We start from the raw sequence: 27,253 nt of genomic DNA, 5'->3' as shown, positions 1-27,253 counted from the left end.
ATGTCAAATCCCACCATGAACACATGCCCTATGTCAATTTAAAAAATTGGGGAAAATACAGGAGTACCTATGTCCTTTTTATTGCATATGTTCCCTTATGTTCATTCAAATTAATAGTAGCATGTCACAAACTTACACTACAATTTACCCAAATTTGACAAATATTGCAGAGATTTTCTAATGTTATACTGTCTTGAAAATTCCTCTGTGCTGCAGAAGACTCTTGACAACCAAGCCACAGAGATTTCTTACCTCTCACACCATCATTCAAAACATCTATTTAGCCGAATGGCTGGGAAAAGATAGCAGCGAAGACCACACACAGAAAGGAGGAGGGAGTACTGTAGTTTCCCACAGACATTACTGCAAGGGGAATGCCTGTGTCAACAGCAGCTCCAGCAGAAAGGTAAAGTTACCCAACGGGGATCCAACAATTAGTACAATTCATGTCAGTTCACGCTGTTTCTTTTTAAATAAGTTCCTTATGGCATAGCTGCATATTCTCAGGCTTGACACAACTGATTGTGTGTTTAGACACATTGTTGGCATAACTTGAGCCACCTAAAGTTCTGATCCCAAAATGCCCCTTTAACTATACACAAAGGCTGAAATCCCATAGGAGTGATGCCTTTAGATAAGTTTTTTTTTTGTCACAGTGCTGAGGAAATCAACAGAAAGAGAATAGTTCCAGAATGGGTTCTTAAACACACATCAATGCCTAGAAAGAGCTTACTTGTCTCTTTCTACACTGCTACCTGCTCCATAGGAGAGAGACACTCCCATGGCGTTTTAAATTTCTTCATGGTCCCATGATGGACACATGGGGGTACATGGCCCTTTGTATAGGAGGATGAAATGACGGTATAGAAGAAGACATAAAAGAGAGAAGGATGGAATTGAGGAAAAACTTAATTTACTTCAGTAATGTGGCTGGGGGAAACAGTTCATTTGCTAGGAGGAAGGAGGTAGGAATCGAAGCATTAGCCTATGATTGGTTAGTCAGCTGTGGCCTTTGATTCCATCTTCACTGTATTGATCAGGGTTCTCCAGAGAAACAGCACAAATATGGTGTGTGTGTGTGTGTGTGTGTGTGTGTGTGTAGACAGATAGGTAGATAGATATGTATAGATAGATAAATGATACAGATTTTTAAAAACTGCTCATATAATTGTGAAAGCTCACAAGTCTAAGATCTTCAGAGTATGCTGGAGACCTAGGAAACAGTTGATGTTGTAACATGCTGATAGAATTTGTCTTGCTAAGGGGAGGTCAGTCCTTTTTCTTTTGAGAACGTCAACTGATTAGATGAGACCTACCTCATTATTGAGGGTAAACTCCTTTATTAAGAGTCTACTGATTTAAATGTTAATTTCATCTAAAAATACCTTCACAGAAATATATAAAATAAAGTTGGACCAAATATCTAGGTTCTGTGGCTTAGCCAACTTAATGTGTAACATTTAACTATTACATTATTTGTAGCCACTGTTGGAGAAAAAAATGGTTTTAGGACCGTATCCTCCAACTTTGTCTTGCCTAACCAAAAAAAAAAAAAAAAAAAAAAAAAAAAAACAAAGAAACAACAACAACAACAAAACACCTCTCTGAATGAGGCTTTCAATCACTGCTCTTAAAAGCTATGATCACAGAAATGTGACATGCAATGAAGATTTGGCAAAATGATGGCCTTTGTCTTATTCAGGGCAGTTCACTGAGCCACATAATTTGAAGACATAAAATATTTTGCCCCGTGTCAAAGGTAATACAGCTCACACAGGTGCCAATTTTCAGCCACTGGGGTATAATAATTAGTGTTCAATGATCTGTTGACAGGCACACCTTACAGATGATCTGAAGAAAATGATCGCTTTTATGTAATCATATTTATTTGTTTACTCAGTCTATAAAATACTTAATGCCCATAATATGCTAGTATGTGAGTTAGATGCTAAATATATGGAGATTAATAGCTTGAAAAATCCCTTTCTTCACCATTAAAATAAAAAAGGCAGATTAATATGGGCCCATTCCTCTCCTCCAAAAGAAAGTGGAAAGTGTTTTGGAAGGTCCTAATTTACTGTGCAGGAGTTAGGTAAAGGAATGATTTTCTGAGGTGATTCTTGAAAGTCATAATAATAATAATAAGTGATAATAGTAAGTCATAATTATTGCTAATAATAAGCAATAATAGTTATTATTACTTATTATTGCTAATAAGTAATAGTAATAGAAAATAGCAGATTCCTTGAGCACTTTTCATATACCAGGCATGGTTATAAATGTTTTCCAGATATTCATTTACTTAATGACCAATACTTTACCAGTAGCTTGGGGTGGGATGGCATTCTAGATAAAAGGCACAGCACCTACAAACGTGGTGGCCTGAGAGATGGACTCCCCTCAAAGAACTACAAGTTCTTAGTAATGGAACGAGGCTACTATGCAGAGTATCAGTAACTAAGACTGCAGATCCTGCCTCCTGGAGATCCCTGTTCACAGCAGGCATTGTCCGCCTTAGCCTCTAGGTCTTGCACCCACATTCAGTGCATTCAATTATGTAGTAGTTCACCCAACCGACTCAGGAGCTCTGAAGGTAGTTACCTGGTTATTTATGGTGTCAATTGCCTTAGGGTCCCAGTGTGTTTCCTTTGTTCCCTGAATCAATGAGGGGCACCCAGAATCATTGCCACCATCACAGCTGTCCTCACCTTTGGTGCATTTGGGATATGGAGTGTTAAGAACTTTTCTCTTTGCCAACTGGATTCTATATATTCTATCAGATACACACACACACACACACACACACACACACACACACACACACACATAGAAATCATATCAAGGACTTTGGTGTAACAGGAGAAGTCATCACATGCTCAAATACCATTATGATAATTTTGGCTACTGGGTTGATGCCTCAATCATCCATTGTTTTCAGGTTTTCTGATGATTTTGGTTGCACTGGACTCATGGTGAATATCAAAATCCTCCTGACCTTGGAAGCAGTGACTCCATTTGTTTCCTCATCTCAAGACTCGAGGACTGTTTATTCTGTCTCTGTACTTGGAGAGCAGAGAGAGACAGACAGCATCTGAATCTGCTGACTGTCCCCCTAGGACCATAAATCTTCCTTCTTGATGGTCTTTGTCTAGTGTCCTTTCAAAGACTCCCCGTTAGTCCCCTGCTGAGGATCAAAGGATAGAACTGAATGGCTTAATATGCAAACATGGTAGCTTATAAACTGCTGACATCCCAGGCGAGAGGCCCTTTTGGGTACTTTAATGTTCCTTCTCATATTCTTACTCTGTTCTCTGTGCTTTATGTCTTTGTCAGGGTCCTAGTGGTGGCAGGGCCAAAGCTGTACAAGAGCTCAGGGACTCAGAGACAGCTCAGAAGATAGAGGAATTTCTAAAGTCAAAGTGACATTCATAACAGGAGTCCAGAAAGTTGGAAAAAAAACCCTAAGCAGATTCGTCTCTAAGGTCAGTTATTGAAGGAACAAAAGGTGAAGATATTTGAAGTAGAGGAACTGCCTTGTACGAGATGGCAACAGAGCCGAATGTTAGCCTGAAGGGTCTCAGATTTTTTCTTGAGTTTTTGGATTTTCTGTCAGAATTTCTACTATTTTGCCTGAATGTAGAGCTTTGGGGTTGCTGAGCGACCCATGCTTCATCTTCCCCCTACCTTCAGTTTTTCTTTCTTGTTCTGCTTCCTGCATATCGTTTGAAATTATATTTTATTTTCTTTCCAGTTTGTAAAAACGTTGCTCTGGCATCATTTCCTTTAGTTACTGTATCTTACTACTTTAGTGAAACTCCATGGTCCAAGTCCTCCAGGACTGATTTTTAAATGAAAAACACACTGTGTTTCTAATAGCATTTTAAAAATAAAAGTTCAATTGACATAAAATCTGTAGTCCATGGAAGTCTTATAAAATATCCAACTCAGTAATTATATTCATGGGGTTGTCTATCTAATTTGAGAACACTTCATCATCCCCCCAAAGAAACCTCATATCCATTAATGGTTATTCATGATTTCCTTCCTTCTCTCGGCCTCTGGTAACCCTTAATCTATTTTCTCTTTTTATGGATTTTCCCACTCTGGATATTCCATGTAAATTAGATTATACCATTTGTGGCTCATTTTGCAACTGGCTTCTCTTTCACTTGGCACAATATTTTTGAGGTTCATCCATGTTGTAGCATGTGTCAGTAATACTTTCCTTTTCATTGCTGAGTAATATTCCACTATAGAAAGACACCACATTTGGTTTTACGTTCTTTAGTTAATGGAGATATGGGTTTTTCCTACCTTTTGGCTATTATGAGTCACACTTCTATGACCATTCGTGTATAGATTTTATTGTAGACTTGGGTTTTAAATTCTTCTGAATATATACCTGCTGGCAGAATTATTGGGTTATATGGTGTTTTTTTTAACCTTTTCAAGAACTTCCAGACCATTTTCCAAGGAGGCTGCACTGTTGTCATGTTGACTAGTAGTACATAAATTTCCAGTTTTCCTTATTCTCATCAACAATTCTTATATGTCTCTCTGGTTATAGTTATTCTAGTGTGTACAAACTGGTATCTCATTAAAGTTTTGATTTGTAATTCCTTGCTGGTTAATGCTGTTGAGCATCTTTGCATGATTTTACTGGACATTTGTGTATCTTCTTTGGAGAAAGTTTATTGGAAAACTTTGATCATTGTTTAAACTGGGCTGTTTTTTTATTGCTAGGCTGTAAGAGTTCCTTATATATTGTAAATGTAAGTCCCTTATTAGATATATGACTTGCAATTTTTTTTTCCAATTCTGTGAGGGTTTTTTGTTGTTGTTGTTGTTTTCGTTTTGTTTTTTATTTTACCTTCTCCATGGTATCCTCTGAAGCACAAGGTTTTAATTTTGATGAAGTTCAACTTAACTATTTTCTTTTGTCACTTGTTCCTCATATTTGGTTCTTGATATGCCTAAGGTATGGCTGGAATTTAGAAAAACCCTGCTCTCTATCCACACAGTCTAGTTTTAAAGATTGTTATCTCACTGTGGGTATAAGAAAGTCCAAACTCAAGGCTGAAAAGTCCTAACTCAAGTCTGTAGTACAAAGAGGCAGTAAAACTTTATGAAAGATATCCTTTTGGATTTAAGAAAAAAGAGCTTGCTTATTGCTGGGATGGAAAAAAAGACATATCAAAAACACGTTTTCAGGGTGCCTGGGTGGCTCAGTGGGCTAAAACCTTTGCCTTTGGCTCAGGTCATGATCCCAGGGTCCTGGGATCGAGCTCCACATTGGGCTCTCTGCTCAGCGGGGAGCCTGTTTCCTCCTCTCTCTCTGCCTGCTTCTCTGCCTACTTGTGATCTCTGTCAAATAAATAAATAAAATCTTAAAACAAACAAACAAACACATTTTCAACTTACATAGGGTTTAGATGTAGAAAGATGTACAGTCTGTAGGGTATCACAGACCTACCCAAAAGACACAAAGCTGAAAGAGCTGGTGGATCTGAGTCAGAGCTGGGAGTGTGTGGTAAAGCATTGAATGCCAAGGCAAGAATGAATGATATTCTGTCATGAAGGAACCATTTGATATTGGGGGAAAGGTTGGAACATGATTCCTTTGGGGATTTATGAATTAATCAGACTGCAGTCTGGAGAAATTATTGCAAAAAGACAGCATAGAGGGAAGAAGGCCAATCAAGAGTCTATGGCAATGGGCTAGGGGAGAGTCAGTGTATTTGGGAAGATTGGTGGTAAGAGTGGAGCAAGGAAGGAGAATGGCACGGGTGGTGCTGTGGTGGCTCTGTGATGTCCTTGACAGCTGCTGGGATGCAGAGTGGGGGCTGACAACAGGAGCCAGAAAACAAGCTAGTTTAAATAAGAAAAATCTTCCTGATTAAAGAGATAAAGAGCCATTTTGAAGTAATTGCGGTGTATTGTTTGGATGTTCCAGTGGGTTTGGATCTCCCTTAATCAGAAATAATCTCAATTACATTGTTTTTGAAAAATATTCCTGCAAAATTTTTTCCAGCCCCCAGGACAGATACTTATGAAACGGCGCATTTATTCATATTGCCATTTTGACTCTAGCTGTAATGAGGAAAGGAGCCTCAACTCTATTTTCAGCTCCTCATGGAAACATCTTAAAACTCTCATTTCTCTATGCAAATTAAAGCCACCTTAAATGGTAGTATGTGTTTCCCTCTTAAAGAGAGATTAAAAAAAAAAGTTGTATATATGTGACTGCAATAGGATATGAGACAGTGTTCTTCTGTATATATTTTTGTACTTATATATTGCTCCACTGTAGGCCCTGGGGGCTTCCAACAGACATTAAATTTGTACAACAGATCTAAAGGAGGGAAAGGAAGTTCATTCATTCTTTCTGGCTTTTATTCTCATAAGCTCTAGTGACCTAACCTCTGAAGAACAAAGATAGCTAATCTAGATTCCGATTTAAAAAATTCAAGAAAAGATAAACAATGTATATATCTACGTACATTCAATCAGACATTGCTTACCATATTTCTCACACAGTGATATGACAAAATCACCTTTAGGGTTTATTCTCCTTTTTTCTGCTGGCAGCTTTTTTGCTTATATGTTTGTGTGTGTGGCTCTATTTTAGTCACAGGAAGTTTCAGAAACATGACAAATGTTGTGGACTCTTTCCCAGAAAGCACACTAGATTTTGCATATACTTTTAGGGGGGGTGCAGATTTCCTTAAACCCAATCTCACTTTGTGAAGAGGCCTCTTGTAGCATCACACTTGAAGACTAGAGATGCTCTTAGATACCAGTTTCAAAGGTTACACTGGCAGGACTGTCTAAAACCATGTACAAATTATACTAAAAAAATTTTTTTTAAAACCCCTCATATCTTGTATATCTTAACAAGGTGAGGCATTAATAAGATACTGGATAACTTCTGATGTTTTCATCAATTAACAAAAATCATGGTGCAGTCAACTATTATTCCTAAATAATATAATAAATTCTATAATAGAACATTAATCAAAAAGACGTGGAGCTGTAATAAGCTACCCTATTCTGTTTGTCTACTCAGGACTAGGCTGGTGTAAGATACATACCTAAATACATGAATTATTTTCAAAATTGTACTTGTTCTTTACTTTGGTGGGAATTAAGTGCTTTAATTTAAGATCACTTTTGCTAGACTGCAGATAGAAATGTTGTAAAGGTGCTGGTCCTACAAGCATATAGTAAAATTAGGGTGTACTTGATCAGGCCTTAAACTTCTGGCAACAGGGCAGTCTGTGCATTCATGGTTGCCAGCGTCCAACGGAGCAGCCTCTGTCCCAGGACCGAGCTCACAGGTATCTGGATGGATGAGCCCAAGATTGGAGATCACAGTACTGGCTCCCCATGACCTCTCATATGAAAGGGATCCAGAAACACCTCATGCCCTTTCAAAGTGGAGAGGTCTGTGAGGATCTGGTGGGTCAGCAAACACCTGGCTCTGCGCTACAGAGAGAGCAGAGGAGGGGAGCATTTTAGGGGCAATGGTCACAGAGGGACCTCCATGAATGATTGGATGGGTTGACCCTATGCCAAGGAGCTCACTGAAGGGGGTGCAGCTACAATCTAGGCCATGTGTCAGCCCGCAGACACATGCCCTCCAGTATGCCCTCCATGTCTAGCTGCAGGAGCAATTTCTCTCTGATCCTGACAAATGAGCTGTGTAGGCTAGTGATGGCTCTGATTCAAGGACAGTGGCAGAAACTGTGGTCCTCCTGAAGTCAGTGGAATAGGTTACATCACCACCTAAATTACCACTGAGAGGGACTGAGTCTTAGAGGGAAGAGGAAGACAACATGAAAATCAGGCCAACCCCCAAAGCCTGGAGGTCCGGTCTCCTTTGAACCCAGACCCTACATTTGGAAGTAGAAAGTGGAGTGGAGGGTCAGCCCTGGCAGGGAATCTGCGTTTGAACCTGCCTGAAGATTTACCCAAATGAGACTAATCAAGCTCAAAGAAATGATAGGAAGTCAGAGTCTGCTGTAACTCAAATTATTTGTGTCCCTACCTCCTCCTCCAGCAGACACACCCAGTCTTTGAAACTTGCTAGGATGGGTTCCATATAGGAGGTGATAATACAGAAAACAAAGAACCCTAATCCTTTTGCAAGACTAAATGGAATATGCAACTTTTTGACTTGTGTGTTATTTCTGTTCTCCCCTATAGTCTATAAGCCTCCCTCTACACATTTGTGTGTTTACTTGTGGATTCCTTGAAGGTCTCAAAATGCTTTGTCCATAGAAGATGCCCAACAAATTTGCACAGGAAGAGCTTCATCAATGACTTAGAATGTGATGAGGCATGTTTAGCTCTTTCACAAAGACTGGCTGCCTTTTCAAACTCCAAATAACTTCTATCTTTGTTTTCATCACATTTTATGTCTTTGTTGTCAGTGTTTTGGGTTTTGGCAGAAGAAGAGAAGAGGCAAACCTGTTAGTTGTATATGTGTAATATATACACTCAAATGCTGGCATATCCACAAGCTAAGCCTGATAAAAATCTGTTCAACAATCTTACTAAATTAGTTCTTTAATCCTATGAAAGGAGAAAACTACTGGGAGATGAATAGAAGTCTTAGAAGATGCTGGCGTAGCAATTCTGAAAGCTAATTCTGAAGATTTCTCTAATTAAGTTGGAAATAGTAAGGCACATTTCTCCCTAGCATTCCTATTTTCAAAGCAATATGGCACTTGTGTCCCTGGCAGCAGTATGGGATCTCTTTAGAGGATGACATTACTACAACCTACCTTTAGTTCGTGACTAGGACCTATGACACACCTGGACAGAAGCAGCTAGACAAGGCACCAGTATGAAGGGCTGCATCCATTGTCTGCCTAGAATATACAACATTGACTGTGTAACATTTTACTCTGTTGAAATATCTTTGGATATTTATTGTTTTTTTTTACATTAATGATAATTTGAGATCATTTTTCTTCCCAAAATGAATATCTTTCTCTTCCTCAGCTTTCTTTGATTAACCCCCAATACTTATATTTTAATTTTTAACTGTTCATTCTATAAATACTATACTTTTTTTTTTGCTACATGCTTTTTTTTTTCACTGTATATGTAACTCCATATCAGTCCACAGAGATTGCCTTCATGGTTTTTAAAACATATGTACTATTACATTGCATAGTCCTAATGTAAGTGTCTCGCAAGAGAAAATGGGTTAATACAGTTTTTACTTTAGTGTTTTTTATAATCAATGTTCTTATAAACACCTTGAACACATATTTTTGTGCATTGTCTAGTAAATTTCCCTTAGTTTTTAGAAATAGAATTGCCAAGTCTAATTGTACGTGCCTTTAAACTGTTGATTCGTATTGACAGTCCAATCTAGTATAGTTGTACTGTTCTAGACACTGACCTGGTACTTCCCAACCTTTGTTAAATCATGACACACAGAGGAAGTGATAGTATTTACATGGCATGAAGTTAAACAGCGGCAGGTGTTCTCAGCCAGCCCAACAAGCCACTGCCACCTTTAAGGTTGGAGTATCAATTCACTCTTAGCCCATTTCTGAGTCACCATTCAGGAAGTGCTGTTCTATGTGTCCAAGTTTATTATCAATATTTTTAAAAATCTCCAATCCAATTTGCAAAAAAAAAAAAAAATCCTCATTTCTAATTGTGTATTTCCTTGATAATTAGTAATGTTGAACAATGTTTTCTGCACAGACTGCCATATTTTTCTAAGAATTAGGTCTACACAGGCTTTGCTCACGTACCACTGATGTGAGCCACCTGGGGGTTGCTAACCTCCACACTTCTGAAACTCTTTCTGCTGGCTAATCTCTCTCCCCACATCCTCTGAACCATGGTTTCTGAGAATTCAGCACAGAGTAGGGTTGGTTATGCTCAAAGGTTCCTCCCCTGTGAGTGCTGTCCTGCTCAGCACTGCTGTTCCCCACTCTGAAAACTCTGTCTTTACAGTTCCAAACACAGTGTTAACATAAGTTTATTTTGAGCTATAAATGTTTCAGGAATTCTGGAGATCAGAGGGGCTTACATCATAGACTAGCCAATAAATTAAAGCGAGGTTAAAAAAAAAAATTAAAGCAAGGTATCAGATTTCATTGTTCCCGAAGCTTTTGTCCATGCCTCCCTGGGGGAGACTCTGAGCTGTCCTGCACCTGCTCTGCTCTTGCCCAAGGCTATTTCACATCTTTTCCCCATCTCTGCCCTTCTCAGAGTTCCAGGTCCTAAGATCTCTCCACAAACCCTAAAGTTCTGTTAGTGGAAATGCAAGGCAATTACGATCTCATACTTGGCTTTTCAATTAGGCTCAGAGAGGGTTTTTTTTTTTTTCCCCTCTAAAAGCTATCAAGGTGCTTCCTGAACAAAAACCCCACTCTGTTCTGTGATAAAGATAGAAGGGTCATAGTCTTTTGCTCATTTCTGTTGTCTTTTTTACAGGAGTTCCCCCCCATTTCTATCGTGGGGAGTTTATTTTTCCTTTTCACATATGAAAGTTCTATAGATCCCATTTCTGCCACTTAGAAGCTGCAGACTCTGGATAATGATTCTAACTTCTCTGTGCCTCAGTCTCGTCATCTGGAAAATGAGGCTAGAGTCGTACATACTTCATGAGATGGTGGGGTAAGTGAATTAACCTAAGTTTCTTACCAAGTCTGGCACCTAATAATCACCGTATATGTCAATGATCTGACATTTATTATTACTGAGAATATTAATCTCTTCTACACATTGCAAATAATTTTCAGTTTGTAATCTGCATTTTTAATTTGGGCAATCTATCTCTTATTCTGTGAAAATTCTTGTGTGAGCTGTCAAGTTTTTTCCTTTTACGGTTTCTGGCTTTAAATTCGTGCTAAGATGGTCTCCACTTTAAGTTAATCTTCAAAAATTCATTTGTATTTTTATATTTACTGTTATATTATTACTCAAGCTGTAAATGCTTTTTAAAAGTGCCAGGGAGGGAATACAGCACCCTCAACCCCCCAAAAAATATTTGTATATTCTTAGACCTTATGAGTGTGTTCTTTAAATTCTAGATTTAATAAAGACAATGAAAAAGTCACCTTAGAATGACTGGACTGTATTATCCCATAGCAGGAGTTGAAATAATTCAAAATTATAAACTTCAGTCAGTGGGTTCTTACTTTAAAGCCCAGACCGTCCTCAGGAAGGTATTTATGAAAATGAGCCAGCTTGGCTGGAGGACATGTCCCTGAAGAACTGGGTTCTCCTTTTCTCTCTTCCCTTTTAGCATGATCTTCACCTGACTGAGGGCTCTGTACTCCTGGTGTGAATTTAAAGCAGGTGTCGCAACAGGGTTTAAATTCCTTGATATTAAGAGAAAGTTCTTGGTTTCACAAGGGGGTAACAGTTCTGCATAGACCAAATAAGACTGTTCCTCAAACTGTTCATGATCATCTGTGCCTGATCCCACTCGCTCTTGCAGATCCCACCACAGGCAGACCTAGGCAGATCTAGTCTCCGCTCAAGTCAGCTGCATTCCTGCTGTGGCTACAGCAACTCAGCCACGGGTTCCATTTCTCTGTACTCAGTGTCTCTCGGCTTGCATGGAAAGAAGTAGAAGAAAGAAAGAGTAGTAGATTATGTTGAGTGAAATAAGTCAAGCAGAGAGGGTCAATTATCATACGGTTTCACTTGTGGAACATAAGGAGTAACACGGAAGACATTGGGAGATGGAGAAAAGAAGTAAGTTGGGGGAAATCAGAGAGGGAGACAAAGCATGAGAAACTGTGGACTCTGAGAAACAAACAGGGTTTTGGAGGGGAGGGGATGGGGGGTTGGGGGAGCCCGGTGGTGGGTATTAAGGAGGGCACGTATTGCATGGAGCACTGGGTGTGGTGCATAAACAATGAATTTTGGAACACTGAAAAAAAAAATTAAATTAAACTAAGTTTAAAAAAAAAAAAGAAAAAAGAAACACTAGAAGAAAGAAGCCGGTTCCTGCAACTCTACCCAGCCCTGCAGGAGTCCATGGCGCTCTCAGGGTCATATTATCACATCCGCCCCTCAGAAATTTTTAAAGTGCCAGCTTTCCTATGAAACTATTTCATGTCCACTGGGGCTAGATTACATCTTCCTGTGTGGGGTCACACGAGGAAAACTGGTTGTGCAAATTTGTACTGCACAGCCCCCAGCCCCAGATGTAGACGATGAGGTGGACAGATGATGTAGGTGTAACAGAGAGATGAAAAATCACTCCTGAATAAGAAGGCTACAGCCTAGAGTCCATTATCATCCTCTTTAAAGGCAGCCTTCTTGAGAATACATGTGTTTGCATTTATGAAATTGAGCATAAGCATTTTTCAATTGTAAATCAGAAAACAGTTTATCTAGTAAATGAGTATCCACTAAAGCACTAAATCAGTTTAAAATAATAGCGAAAGGACCGCAAGAAGAGGACAGAGTTTAGGGGGATGAGGAAAGACAGGTTTTATGGCAAGGCTAGTGGGATGCAGTCAGAGAATCCTGAAGCTCATTCAATTATACAACAAATATGACCACTTAATGTGTGCTGACAATGGGCCTGGCACTCAGTACTTATTGACCTTTGGGGAGTTTATGCACTGATGGGGAAACCTGATAAGAGGGGGGTGGAGGGGTGAGTCTGATGGTGGGTATTGTGGAGGGCACGTATGGCCTGGAGCACTGGATGTGGTGCATAAACAATGAATTTGGAACACTGAAAAAATTAAATTAAATTAAAAAATATATACATAATTATGGGGGCACAAAGGTGGCTCAGTCAGTTAAGTGTCAGACTCTTGGTTTTGGCTCAGGTCATGATCTCAGGGTTGTGAGGTCAAGCGCCTGTGTCAGGCTTCATGCTCAGCCTACAGTCTGCTTGAGATTCTCTGCCTCTCTCTGTTACCCACCCCCTACCTCTCTTTCTCAAATAAATAAAGTCTTTAAAAAAAGATATATGAGGGGCACCTGGGTGGCTCAGTGGGTTAAGCCACTGCCTTCAGCTCAGGTCATGATCTCAGGATCCTGGGATCGAGCCCCCGCATCGGGCTCTCTGCTCAGCGGGGAGCCTGTTTCCCCCTCTCTCTCTGCCTGCCTCTCTGCCTTACTCATGACCTCTCTCTTTCTCTCTGTCAAATAAATAACGAAATAAATCTTTAAAAAATATGTAGGATTACAAATAGCACTGCTTTCCATGTGGCCAAATGAGCAGGGTGTAGGGATGGAAGCAAACTTCAGAGGTGGGAGTTCCTCATTAGGTAGATTGGTCAGGGAAGGTCCAAAGGGACTTTGCAACCCAAAGGATGAAGAGAATCCATCATGTGGATGAACCAGACAGGGAGAAAGTCATGTGTGAAGACTCAGAGGGGTGAAGAGTTTAATGAGTTTGAGGAATTAATGGGACTCATAGGGCTGGAAAGCACTGGAAACAACAGAGAGAGACATGAGGTGAGGTTGCAGGGCGCGCAGGGCTCCCACCATGAAGGGCCTTCCCGGCTCCTGGAGGACTTTGGGTCTAGTGGAAATGCCATGGGGTCACAAGAAGACTTGAAGCAGGAGAGAATGTGACAGGATTCATACTTTAGGATTATTCTCTGGCTGCTGCATGGAGCACAGACCGTTCTTACTGTCCTGTCTCTGCCTGAACTTGCACCTAGAGCGACTGCTGTGGGTTGTAAATGTCTTCTAAGTTCCCTTTGAGTTGTGAAACCTTAGACTTTTATTAATGCTCATAGAGAGCTGTGATGGAAAAAGTGAGGGAAGAGTGTGTGTTGATGGTAGAGAGGATAGTATGGATAATTCAGTGAGTAGTTAGGCATAAATATAGAAATACATGTTAGTAGACCTACAGTTTTGGATCTTCATCCCAAGCCTTCAGATTCTCACCAACTGCAAGTTGATCTTATTGTGCTAAGGCTCTTGGCTGGGTTTTTATTAAAATGCAAATAATTCATAGCAACTTTTTTGGGGGGGGGGTGGGGGGACTCCCAGCCAGTTATTAGCATTCCTGTATTTCTTATAACTATGTTTCCCTGAGTGGTACCTCAGAAGTAGTGGTGATTTGGGGAGGTATGGAATATTGCATAGGTAAGTTTTGATAAGCGTGTAGGAAAGAATGTGGGGGAATCCTCTCAAAACAAGGGGGAAGCCTAGAAAAGTTGGAAGGACAGCCTCTTGTGGAGTGCATGTAATTTGAAGAATAATGTGAAGGCCTAGGGCACGTGGTGGAGTGAGGAAAAGAGTTACTTGGAGTAAGGGAGAAGCTCTACAAAAGCTGGTTGGAGTTTTCAATTCACTTCTTCATAGTCTTAGATGTGACATTTTTATTCTGTAAGTGATCCTAGCTCAGCATGGATTCTAGAAAGGCGCTTAGGTTCTCTGGTCTCTATCTCTTGTTCTAGGACAGTTAGAGCAGATGACATGAAAAGTTGCTTTCTTCTCCAACATCCCATGGACTCCCTCACCATTGAGGAAGGTGAAAGCAAAAGAAAATTTCTTTATTCCATAAACATACAAAGGTACACAGAGGGCAAGGCAAACCGTCCACAACAGAGTTCATGCAAACTGCCCAGAATTTAAAATGTCACAGCTAAGGTTGGGAGACTTATCATGAAATAATGTTATTCTTTTAAAACATTACCTCGGGGTGCCTGGGTGGCTCAGTGGGTTAAGCCACTGCCTTCGGCTCAGGTCATGATCTCAGGGTCCTGGGATCGAGTCCTGCGTTGGGCTCTCTGCTCAGCGGGGAGCCTGCTTCCTTCTCTCTCTCTGCCTGCCTCTCTGTCTACTTGTGATCTCTCTCTGTCAAATAAATAAATAAAATATTAAAAAAATTATCTCAATTAAAATGGGAAGTTGCCAGGGGCATGGAAAGATCTGCAGGTGAATATTTTTGTTTGTTTGGAGGATATTTGCTGCATTCTTTAGCTGAATTCTTATCATGGACAGTACAGAATCTGGTGAAAATAAAGGCACTCTTGCAATATTCTGAATAAGAAAAAATCTGGGGGAACATCATAGAGTCAGGGATCACCCCTCATCCATCCCATAAAAATAATCTATTATAATTGTTTCATGATATTTATATCACCAGGAAAATGTGCCTACATTAGAAATGTGCTATACAGACGTATTGGGAGGATAAGGGGAAAAAAGGCATTTTATCTCTAATTAATACTGACATCCTCACTCAATTTTTTTTTTTCTGAAAATTTGGCAGCTACAGAAGAGAAAATTTCTTAAGGCTATGAAAACTTCTTAGAGGAGCACCAACACTTACTTTTAATTCACCTCCTTCATTTTCACTTGAAACTCACTCTTAACCTCTTTAGAGGACAGAAGGGCTTTTTGTACCTTTGTCTGCATTTGCAGAACTGTGCTTCACACGGGGGAGTCCTGCAGTCAAGGGGAAGTCTTTCTTTTGTTTGAGGACAGTGATGACCAGGGTCCCCTCCATGTTGGAAACCAATTCCACACTGTTTTCTCAAGTGAGTTCCAGAAACACCTTTTACTTAAGGAAAGGAGAATCAATTTTTCAAAGTAGCTTCTTGGCTAAATTGTGGTCTTAACGATAATAAATGAAAAAACTTCCTACTTGACTATTTTTTTAAAAATAAACTCAAAGTAAAAGGAAGCTGAGAACCTATTTGTAGAAACACAATTTACCTTTACATGCTAGCCCTTAATTTTTTTTTTAATTTTTTATCTTTTAAAAGATTTATTTATTTATTTATCTGGGGAGAGAAAGAGAGAGAGAGAAGGACAAAGCACGAACACAGCGGGCAGGACAGAGGGGGAGAGAGAATCGCGAGCCGACTCCAGAGTCCAACATGGGGCTCCATCCCAGGACATTGAAATGACCTGTGCCAAAATCGAGTTGATGCTTAACGGACTGAGCCACCCACGTGCCCCTAGCCCTTTATTTCTGAGAAAATGTTACTGGGTGCTTTGATGCCTCATTTTCCTATTACTTGCAACAGAAGCATAATGTTCTCTTCCCCCCACATCTCCCTCTGTCAGGTCTAAAACTGCTAATGTGCCTAACACATGAGGTCAGTAAGAAAGCAGGGGAAAGAGGAGAATGAAAGCTCTTGAATCAGAGACTGTCTTGATTAAAACATTATTGCCCCACCACGTAGTTGTGTGATGACCACTCGTAGAGCCAGGAAAAAAAAGGTTCCTGTCTTGGGGTCTGTGGATTTTTTGTGTGTGTATCAAAACGTACAAGCTACATTTACTAAGTAACCCCAGGTGGCCTCCGACCCTTGGGATCCTGTGCTCATGATGGGCACAGAATGCTCAAATCTGTTCTCACGATCAACACACTTCAGGACTCCAAGAAATGCTTTTCCACACTTCTTGCCCTATCTCTTCCAAAGGAAAGTTGCTTCCTCTCAGACACCAGGAAGGTTTGCTGGTTGAGCCGCCGGGGACAACAAAGAAGAATGCTGCTTTGGAGTGCAGGGAGGATTGGAGCTGCCGCAGAGGCGTTTAGATAAAAGACAAATTAATTAACTTGTCAAAACTTCCTTCAGATAGCACAAATGCAATAAATTCTTACATAATGAAGTGTCATTTCCAAGTTGTACTAAAACAAATGGCTCCAAAGGCGTCCACTAATTAGAGCTGTTTCTGCAACAGTTGTATATGGTGTCTGAGGAACGTTCTGTCCTATTAAACATTAGACAGTTCCCATACATTCAATGTATACATATGTGTGTATGTTGAGATGTAAATGTGAGACGTATGATGCCGTCTCTTTACATCAGTGTTTGGGTGGGTAGGAACACCTGGAGGGAGAATGGTTTTATTTATTTTTTTAAAGATTTGTTTGAGAGAGAGAGAGACAGACAGATAGACAGACAGGAGAGAGGGGCCGAGGGAGACATTTCAACTAGACTCCACATTGAGCACAGAGCCCAACACAGGGCTCCACCTCAAAACCCTGAGATCACGACCTGAGCTGAAACCAAGAGTCAGACACTTAACCAACTGAGCCAGCCAGGTGCCCTAGAATGATTTAAAAAAAAATTATTATGTTTCAGAAATTAATATATCCAGCTTTATTTAAATTATTTTAATATCCTTCAAATATACTTGGCATTTGGCTCTTTAATAATTTAAAATATTGTAGAAGATAAATTTCAAATAAATTTGAAACAATGTTTTGATCCTTTATATTTACTTTATAGTTTAGATAAATTATATTTGATACTCACTATTTGAGTTTTGATAAAATATATTCCTATGTTGTGTACTTTCAATACAATTATGCTTTTTTTTAATCCTTCAGATTACTATAACTGAATCCAAATTATGTGAAAATTCTTGTTTATAAAAGTGCTGAAAGGAAGATACAAATAATTTCATGGAATATACATATATATATAAATATTCATTTTCTCGTGTTGTTATTCACTCAAACATTTTTAGCTCAGAGACAGAATACCCAAATATATACAATAATAATTAAATTTAACCTTTAAATATTTTGTCAACTTTCAGCAATACAAAAAAGATAGCTTTCCACCTAGTTTTTCAATCTTGTTTTATGAAAGTGTATGTGTTGAGGCAGAGGAATGGGATATATTTATTTGACACTGTGGTCATTTAAATTATAACTATTAAGTTTGTCACCATGTGGCACAAAATGCTTTATACCCTTACCCAGATCCTACACTTTCTATGAATGGGGTTGAGTGAATGATCTCCAGCATTAAACCTCTTGAAGCTTTAATTTCTTCATCTGTAAAATCAGAATGATACACTTCCCAAGATAATGATAAAGATGATATGAAACAATGCCATCAAGCCCTTAGCACAGTGAAATACGGTGAGACGTCAGTCATCGTGTTTATAATCTCCTTCCATGAAGTAACATCTCAGTAGTTTCTGATATAGCACTGTCTGATTGAATTGTACTAAGAGGTACCTCATCTCTTTACATAAACACCGAAATGTATCGAGGCCTGGAAAGTACAAATAATTTTACTTTTATAAAAACATTGAATGAGAGTATATTAAATTTCAAAAACTAAACCAACTATTTCAACTTTATTTGAAAAATTTGGGGGCACCTGGGTGGCTCAGTGGGTTAAAGCCTCTGCTTTCGGCTCAGGTCAAGATCCCAGGGTCCTGGGATCAAGCCCTGCATTGGGCTTTCTGCTCCGCGGGGAGCCTGCTTCCTCCTCTCTCTCTGCCTGCCTCTCTGTCTACTTGTGATCTCTGTCTGTCAAATGAATAAATAAAATATTTTTTTAAAAAAAGAAAAATTTTGGTAACAGTTCCTAAAGTAACCATAAAGATACAATGAAATAATACTCATCAAGCCCTTGGCACAGCAAGTACCGGCAAGATAGTAAGAATGCACTTACGGCCTTTATTCGTTTCTTTCATGAAGTGGCTTTCTAACTAACCTATGACATAGCTCTGTTCTGATGAAATCACCATCCCAGCTGTCCCCAAATTAACTTCCTCCTCCCACTAAAAATATGAAAGTATATTTTGAAAAGTTTCTGCTACTATAGAACATGGCTCTTTTATTTTGTTCTTCTCCTTTTACTCAAAGGAAGTGCATGTGTGGTGTTCTTGGTCTCAGGTATAATTTTTTCTTTGAAGAGGTGCTTATTTGGCTCCTCTGGTCCTCTTTCTTTTCCTTTTCCCTTTTACTGCTTTTCATTTTTTAAATTTTTTATAAAGCTCCACTTTTATAACACCCAGCATAACGCTAAGTGTAGGAGTTTAAGAAACACAAATTTAGTATTTGCGTAGTCCTCACTTTTATTTTGATGAAAAGTAGTGAGTTGGTTAAACCGACAAACAAAAAAGACAAAACAAAACAAAACAAAGCTACCTGCATGGACTCTTAAACTAAGGCCCCTACCTAGTCATCTCATGGATTTCTGGTCGTGAAATTGGTGGTTTTTGTACTAATCATATTGCCTATGGATTTAAAAAGAAAAAGTTCATACTAGAAATCACAAGAGTAGAACAGAGCTCAGAAACTAAAACATAAAAGTGGTCAAAATGAAAGTTGGATGAAAATAGAGCATAATATGTGTGATATCTTTAGTTTATAAACAAACTTATTTCAATAACCATAAGGTTTTGAAAAAAATGTTACCAGTAATTTCATCTTCTATTACCTAAATGATAAGGTAGAAGCAATGGACACATGTCCTTGATGACACTTGTCAGAGTAGATGTACTATTTCATTAAAAACAGTGAAAGTCAAATCTAAAAACAGGCTTCATGATTTCAATTAATGTCAAAACTTGACCAGAAAGCTTTCCGAATACTCCCACTAAAATACCCAAATCTGGGCCCATATTTCCTTTCATCTAGAAAACTCACATCCATTTAGTTCCAAGTTCTCTACCCCTCAGTCATTTTTACTTCCAAAAGGTCTTCAGAATGTCCCTACAACCTTCCATGACTCCCCATAGCCTTATTCTGACATTTGAGATCATCCAAAATATAGTCTAATCACTCACAAACATTGCCTTTCTCTTACATGTAGACATCAAGTGATTCAAACAAATTCTACATGCTTTACTACCTGAATATTCTGGATCATTTGCTTTTGATCTCTATCTGGAATAACAGCCTGTCTTCTACTACCTATAATGGAAATCCAACCTGTCCCTTGAGGGTTACTCTTCCTAATCTCTCCAAACACGGAGTTGCTCATTTAAACCATTCTACCCTCCATCCCAAAGCATTTTATACTCTTTACAATATTCTTAATATTATATATTGAAGATCAGGTTTTTTTGTTTATTTTTTGGTTGTTCTTTATTAAGGGTGAATCACATTTTTAAATTTCCTTTCTGGATCATTTCTACTTCAAAGCAAGAGCTGGGCTTCACTCATAATCTTTATAACAAGGGCAGCTCTCATAAAACTGGTGAATTAAATACTTATTTTGACTCCCTTTCCAGATTTTTAAAGTATCCTTAGATATATTCTGGATTTTGGACTTGTAGAAAGAACACTACAAAAGCTAAGGGATGCTGGCTTAGTTGAATAATCTCTTGTGTAGAATCATGCCTGTGGTTACTGTTCAAATTGTTAACAGCAGTAATACAGGGAATGGTCCAGTGGGTTTCTGTCTGATTTCTGTAATCAGGAATTAAGTCACTGCATATGTATCTGCTCATTCATTCCTCCACCCCCAATTATATGCTCGGTTCAGCAAAAAGAAAATAAGAGAGAACTACACATATTGGTGTATATTTATCTTTGGCTAAGCAGTCACACAACAAAAGCAAAAATGGAGTAATCTCCTTAACCCTGATGCTCCTCAAAATCTTTTCTATTCTCTTTTATCTTCAAATGTTTTATTTTGCACAGTTTGAATCTGTAAGTTCCTATAAGTCCCTTTGAACATAGGTGAAGGACAAATAATGGATATTAATACTACATCTGCTAATACCATCGTCTAAATATCTCAAAAGGTTCACAGATCATATCAACACCTACAAAAAGCATTCTGATCTATGTCCTGCTCTATTTGGAAACAGAATGATGAATAAGCTAATCTTCTCAAGTTTTTTTTTTTTTTTTTAATGCTTGCTGCTATGAAATATCAAGAATTTGGGCACTGAGCATGCTTAGTCATTAATGGTCCCACAGCACAAATTGCCCAAAATGAGATGCTCATAACCCAGACACCTTGGCTCAACTCTAAAGAAAGTAATTAGATTCAGTCTACCTGAAATTCCCAGTGCAGTGAGAACCGGAATCGGGTTTTGTACCCTCCTTAGCTGAACTATTATGCAGCATCATTGTACAGCAATAAAACACCTGCTATATTTGACTCACTTCTACTTTCTCCCCATTTGAGCAACTAAAATGGATCTATACAAAATTCTTTGAATGAGAACTTGGACAGATAAGACATAGAGATTCCTTTGTTTTCCAAGAATCAAGAATTTTGATGCCAAGAGAATGTATTGATGGGGTTATAGACTCTTCAATGTTAGAAAGAGCCTGATTGCAACATAGCATGAACATGCTCAAAATTACCATTAGGAACTCACTCTTTATCATCTTTGTCATTAAAAAAAGGCATTAGCATGTTGTATAAAGACCCTCTAGTTTAGTTTCTTTAAAAACAAAAATTTATACTCCTGTGATGAAACACTTCTCATATTACTATTTTACCAGTGATCCAAAACCCAGTGTATAAGGCATTATGATGCCTGATACAGATGGTTTTTAATAGCATCATAGTTTTTTGTTTTGTTTTGTTTTCAGACCAGAATAGGTTTATTAATTCTTAGAATTATAAAACTTTTGTATATTTTACTGAGTACCATTTTTAATTAGATAGTTTGGAAAACTACAATGGAAAGAACTCTTAACACCTTTCCTCATTCATAGGTTTTTTTTTTCTTTCTTTTTCATAAGCAGCAAATGAAATTGGCCAAGTCTTTGACTGGGCTTATTGATGAGAGATCAAGAGAAAGTGAGGCAACCTCCCTCAAAGGGAATAGTTAAAAATCACTAGCACTTATTGGAGGAACTTACCAGGATTTAAAGATAAATAATGTGCTTAATTTCACAGTTAAAGAGTGTAGAATCAGAACTTAAGTCAGGTAGTCTGACCCCAATTCTATAATATAAATGTTGGGGAAATATCAAACATCACAGTAGTATAGAATGAAAATAAAATTTATGAAATACTGGGACAGAAACTAAACAAATTTCTCAAGCCCTTTTGTAAATACAATTGGCATTAAATTTCTTCTTTTTTATTAAGATTTTATTTATTTATTTATATGACAGAGAGAAAGAGAGCACAAGCAAGGGAAGCAGCAGGGAGATGGAGATACAAGCTCCCCACTGAGTAGAGAGCCTGATATAGGGCTCAATTTTGGGACCATGACCTGAGCCAAAGACAGACATTTAACCAACTGAGCTATCCAGGTGCCCCTGGCATTCAATTTCTACCTCAACTTTTAAATGGCCAAAATGGCTGTTTAAGCATATAAAATGATAATCATTCAACTGCTACAGTTTCAAGTGCAAGGGCACCTGAGCAACTTTGCTACCAGATATTTGGATCAAGCATAGACCATCTTCATCAGGACACTGAAATAACTTACACTGTTTTGATGCTTAGCTTTGAGCAAAAAGGGAAAAAAGAACAGATTTTTTTTTCTAAACTTTTTTTTTTTTCTTTTGTCAGAGAGAGTGAGCACAGGTAGACAGAGTGGCAGGCAGAGGCAGAAGCAGGCTTCCTGCTGAGCCAGGAGCTCGATGTGGGACTCGATCCCAGGACGCTAGGATCATGACCTGAGCCGAAGGCAGCTGCTCAACCAACTGAGCCACCCAGGTGTCCCCAGAATTTTTAAAAATACAATCTCCCTAGCAAATGTTTTTTCATTACTGTAAAATAATAATCAGTAATTCTTAGAATAATGTGAGAAGACCAACTGCACCTGTTCATCCAAAAAAGTTCACTTAGGTTCACTTTTCCTCACTGACACATTAAAGTGAGTGAGCAAATAAAATCAAACACTTTTGTTTCAATTTTATAGAACATCTAATCTGTTTTTCTTTTTCTTTTTTTTTAATATTTTATTTATTTATTAGTCAGAGAGAGAGCGAGTGAGAGCGAGCATAGGCAGACAGAGTGGAAGGCAGAGTCAGAGGGAGAAGCAGGCTCCCTGCGGAGCAAGGAGCCGGATGTGGGACTCGATCCCAGGACGCTGGGATCATGACCTGAGCCGAAGGCAGCTGCTTAACCAACTGAGCCACCCAGGCGTCCCTAATCTGTTTTTCATTTGGGGTTCTTTTTTATTCCTTTTGTTGTGATTGTTTAACTCCTAGCTATCCAGAAAATTCGTTGTAGAGGACAACTTACTTCTTGGGCATCTCTGTTAATTGAGGCTTTGCTATGTTCCTTGGTGAAAGAGAATGAGATAACAAGCCAGCAATCCCAGTAAAGAATTTTCAAGGATACTCTCTTACAACAAGGGGCTGAATGGAAGAGATGTTTCGTTGAATGAGTGAGGTTTCTTTTATCATCTATGTCAAGTATAATAAAACCTCATAAATGTTTTCAATTACTCAGAAGTAGCTCTCTTGTTTTTAAGGTAGTGGCTTACAAAAGTTGGAGTGCATCAGAATCACCAAAGTTTGTTAAAACAGATTGCTGGGACCCACCTCCCAGAATTTCTAATCACTACTTCTAAAGTGAGACCAAGAATTCATATGCCTGCCACATTCCCTGGAGATACTGATGCCTATGGTCCACAGATAATATTTTGTGAAATACTTTCATAATAGGTAGAGACATCCTTTTGCCAAGCTCACACCTTTGAGATCTATAATAGATATTTTTTTCCCTACTTAGCGCCCCTACTCTCATTGTGCCACACTTTCCAGAAACTCCAACCATGCAGCCTCCACAGTATTGGGATGATTCTATAGATCATCATCATGGGTGGCTTGTGCAAGACTATGCAACTATTCTAAGTTCTGCTAATCAGAGCATTTCCTTGGGAATTTTTTTTTTTTTTTTTAACTTGAGACTGGATGTTTAAGAATCTTTCTCTCTGGTACAATAATCCCAAGGCTGGAAGTATAGCAGCTCTTGGTATCCATATTTCCTTCATGTGGTGAAATGTAGACTGTAGGGCAGAGGATGAAGTAGCATACAATGAGAAGTAGACATGAGAGACCAAAAAAAGAGCCCTGGACGTTTGACTTCCAGCTGTTTGTGAAGTATTATTACACTTCTATCTTTCCTGTTCTGGGGATGAACAATGTATCCTAGTGACCCGCCAGATACATTGCACTTTCTCCTTGCCAGCCAGAACAGACTTTTTATCACTTACTTCTGGAAAGGTAATAGCCCTTTCATCTGTACTTCTCAAGCAAGTTTATTTAAGGAGTTAAGATCAGGTAGAACCAGTAGCAAATCACCTAGATTTTGTGTATGATTAAACTACTTATGGAAACACATCACATCATTTGACAAACCATGTTTCTAATAACAGCAAACCATGTTTCTAACAATAGGATATAAAAGGAACAAATGTTCTTGTCTATGTATGGCCTGTCCAAGGTCGCTATGGCCATCTGGAAACCTAGACGCAATGTCAGTCGCTGGCTTGCAGCCAGACCACTAGGAACCATAAGAACTATTACAGAATAAGATGCCCAGTTCTTCAGCATCCAAGTTCACATATATGGCTCCTAGAACTTGGCATGTTTTTCACTTTGAGGCTCTCCAGTGACCAAGTCTTCCCACTTTGACCAAGACTACCCTGATTTTTAAAATGGAAGGCCCATGTCCTGGGAATCCTTTCACTCTTGAACAAACCAAAACAGTTGGACAACAATGTTTCCTGAAGTAGTAATTCTTTTGGGAAAACTGATCTATCTTTCTTTCTTTCTTTCTTTCTTTTCCTTTTTTTTTTTTTTTTTTTTAAGATTTAAAAAGAGAGAGACAGTGAGAGAGGGAACTCAAGCAGGGGAAATAGGAGAGGAGAAGCAGGCTTCCCTCTGAGCAAGGAACCCAATGTGGAGTTGGATCCCAGAACCCTGGGATTATGACCTGAGCCAAAGGCAGATGCTTAATGACTGAGCCACCCAAGTGCCCCAGGGAAAACTGTGATCTTTCAAAAGAGAAGCTGAATAAGAAAACCTGATAGTTTGATTTCAAGAGAACTGGATATAAATAAATATATTCTTCCATTGAAGAACCTTAGCCAATCTTCACATGACTATCTACTCTCAGCATATTATTGATCTATGTCCATACTATTTTAAGTTTTTTTTTTTCCCATATTGAAGATAAAACTCCACAAACTTTGTCTTTTCTTTTCTAACCTTTATTTATCACAGTTGAAAAGCATCTTCATTGAGACTGGTCAAACCTAAACTGTGTTGAAGCTGAAGATGTTGATGTATTTCCTAGATTCTTACTAGTCTACTCTATCGGGATTAGCAAATTCACTTTAACATATAAATGGCTGATAGTAGCTTATTCCCTAAGGTCTTATTTGATTTTTAATAGAATATTTTTCTGAATATAATACTAAATCTCAAGAAAATTCCTGTTACTGAAATTTTTAAGTCATGAATTGACCCAAACTGAATTAGTGCTCATTTTGAACAATAATAGATTTGTTATATTATATTCTAATCCAATTATTTTTTCTTATTTAACCAGATTACCATGTCCTCTCAAAGATACCAAAATACAGAGTTAGTTAGTATCCAATATATGTCTGCTGAAGGAATAAAAATATGCCCGCATGACCATCTTGAATATAGGTTTGACAAATAATTCAGGTTTGTATGCCCCCAGGTACCCACAACTTCTGGATTAATTTAAAGCAGTGATTTTATATTTCAACCAGAAACTCCTCTTTTTCCTCCTCTTTCTCCAATTTTTAAGAATGCCACTCTTATTCTTCCACCTGCCTAAGCTTGAAGACTGGGAGTCTTCCACTGTCTATGTCCACAAATCACCAGTCTTATAAATGTCTTACTGTAATCTCTTTGGTGCTACTATTGTGGTTCAGGTCATATTCATGTTACACTAGAGTATTATAACAACCTCTTCTCTTGAGATCCTTCTCTCTTTCTCTAGTCTTTAACCCATTGCAGTATTATCACAAACTAATTTTCCTGAAGTGTCATGTGATCACACTAAAAATGTGCTGAAACAACAGTGATTTATAGCTAACTAGTGCATTTAAAAGGTGCACATGAAACAATTATATTTACAAGATATTTTCAATAGGAAGAAAATGAAAACTGTATTATTTGCAGCAATTTGAATCCAGATTCATCCCTGACATCTGGATCTGAGGTGTTGTCTAGCTTTCAGCATGAGTTTCGTATCTCCCAGGTAATATATTTGCTATTGAGCTTCTGAGAACTTCTAGGAGGAGTCACTACCACATGCTACATTCTGATTTGCAGAGAACAACAAACTGGTGGTAATGAAACCAAACTCTCAAGATCTCGTTCCTGTTTTTCATAATGTAAAACCCCACAGCTGCCAGTCTAATGAATTAGCCCCTTGTAGAGTTCTAATTTATCCATGTGGTTTTTCCTCTTGAAATATGCTATTTATATTCATTTAAGAAATCACAAATAAAAAGGCAACACCATATAAAATTAACTGTAACAAAATCCAACTATGAAAACAAATATTTGTAAAAATGAATACAACTTCTGGATAATTTTAAACAAATGTGAATCTCAATAACCAAGAAAACTTGAGCTGTAGACCTTAGTACTATGTTACACATTCCAAGGAATGGGAATGATGAAGTTTCTCCATCAAAGGGAGGTTACAATATCTTGGCTGAACAAAAATAAGAGGCAGAATATAAAAGGCAATCCCAAGCCAGGTACTGAAGTATATGGTGCAAATAGAATCGCCACAGGTCCTCTGTCAAGGTGAGATAAGAGAGCCCATGGTAGGCTCAGAAGTGGTTTTTTGGAACAGCTATGCCTTGCTCTAAATCTTGATACACAGATTAAAAAAGAGGTTAGGTAGAGAGTAGCAGAAGGGTTTTGGCTGAAGGAAAGAGAGAAGGTAAGAAAGTAAGAAAGATGTGATGAACTGACTTTGTAGAAAGTGAAGGGAGTATGCCAAACTGAGGTTTCAATGTCTTTAGCAAAAGAAATGGAATGGGAAAGGAATTGAGAGCTTGTTCCCTTGCCTCTATTCCTTCTAGAGATTACCTGGATCATGACGTTTTCCTGCATTTCTCTGCTTCCATAATCACTTCTCTTTTTTTAAAGATTTATTTTATTTATTTACTTGAAAGACAGAGATCACAAGTTGCGAGAGGCAGGCAGAAAGAGAGGAGAAAGCAGGCTTCCCGCAGAGCGGAGAGCCTGATGCAGGGTTTGATCCCAGGACCCTGGGATCATGACCTGAGCTGAAAGCAGCAGCTTAATCCACTGAGCCACCCAGGCGCCCCCATAGTCACTTCTTCTACTCGGTGTCTCTTGACTCTACTGCTTCCTTCTTATAAAGACCTTTGTGATTACATCAAGCCCACCTGGATAAAGCCAGATACTCTCTCCATCTGAAGATCGTTAAGTGCATTTGAAAATTCCCTTTTGTTGTATAAGATAACATATTCAGAGGTTTCAAGAATCAGGACACTGATACCTTTGGGGTCATTCTATCTACTACCCTTAACTTTGGTTTTCTCATCTGCAAAGCAGAGATAATGAGAGTAACCCCCCAGAACTGTTACGAGGAGT

Source organism: Mustela lutreola, chromosome 7 (genome assembly GCF_030435805.1).
Source record: "Mustela lutreola isolate mMusLut2 chromosome 7, mMusLut2.pri, whole genome shotgun sequence".
Taxonomy (NCBI): Eukaryota; Metazoa; Chordata; class Mammalia; order Carnivora; family Mustelidae; genus Mustela; species Mustela lutreola.
The sequence above is the reverse complement of the archived record's forward strand: the minus strand, read 5'-3'. Positions refer to the sequence as shown.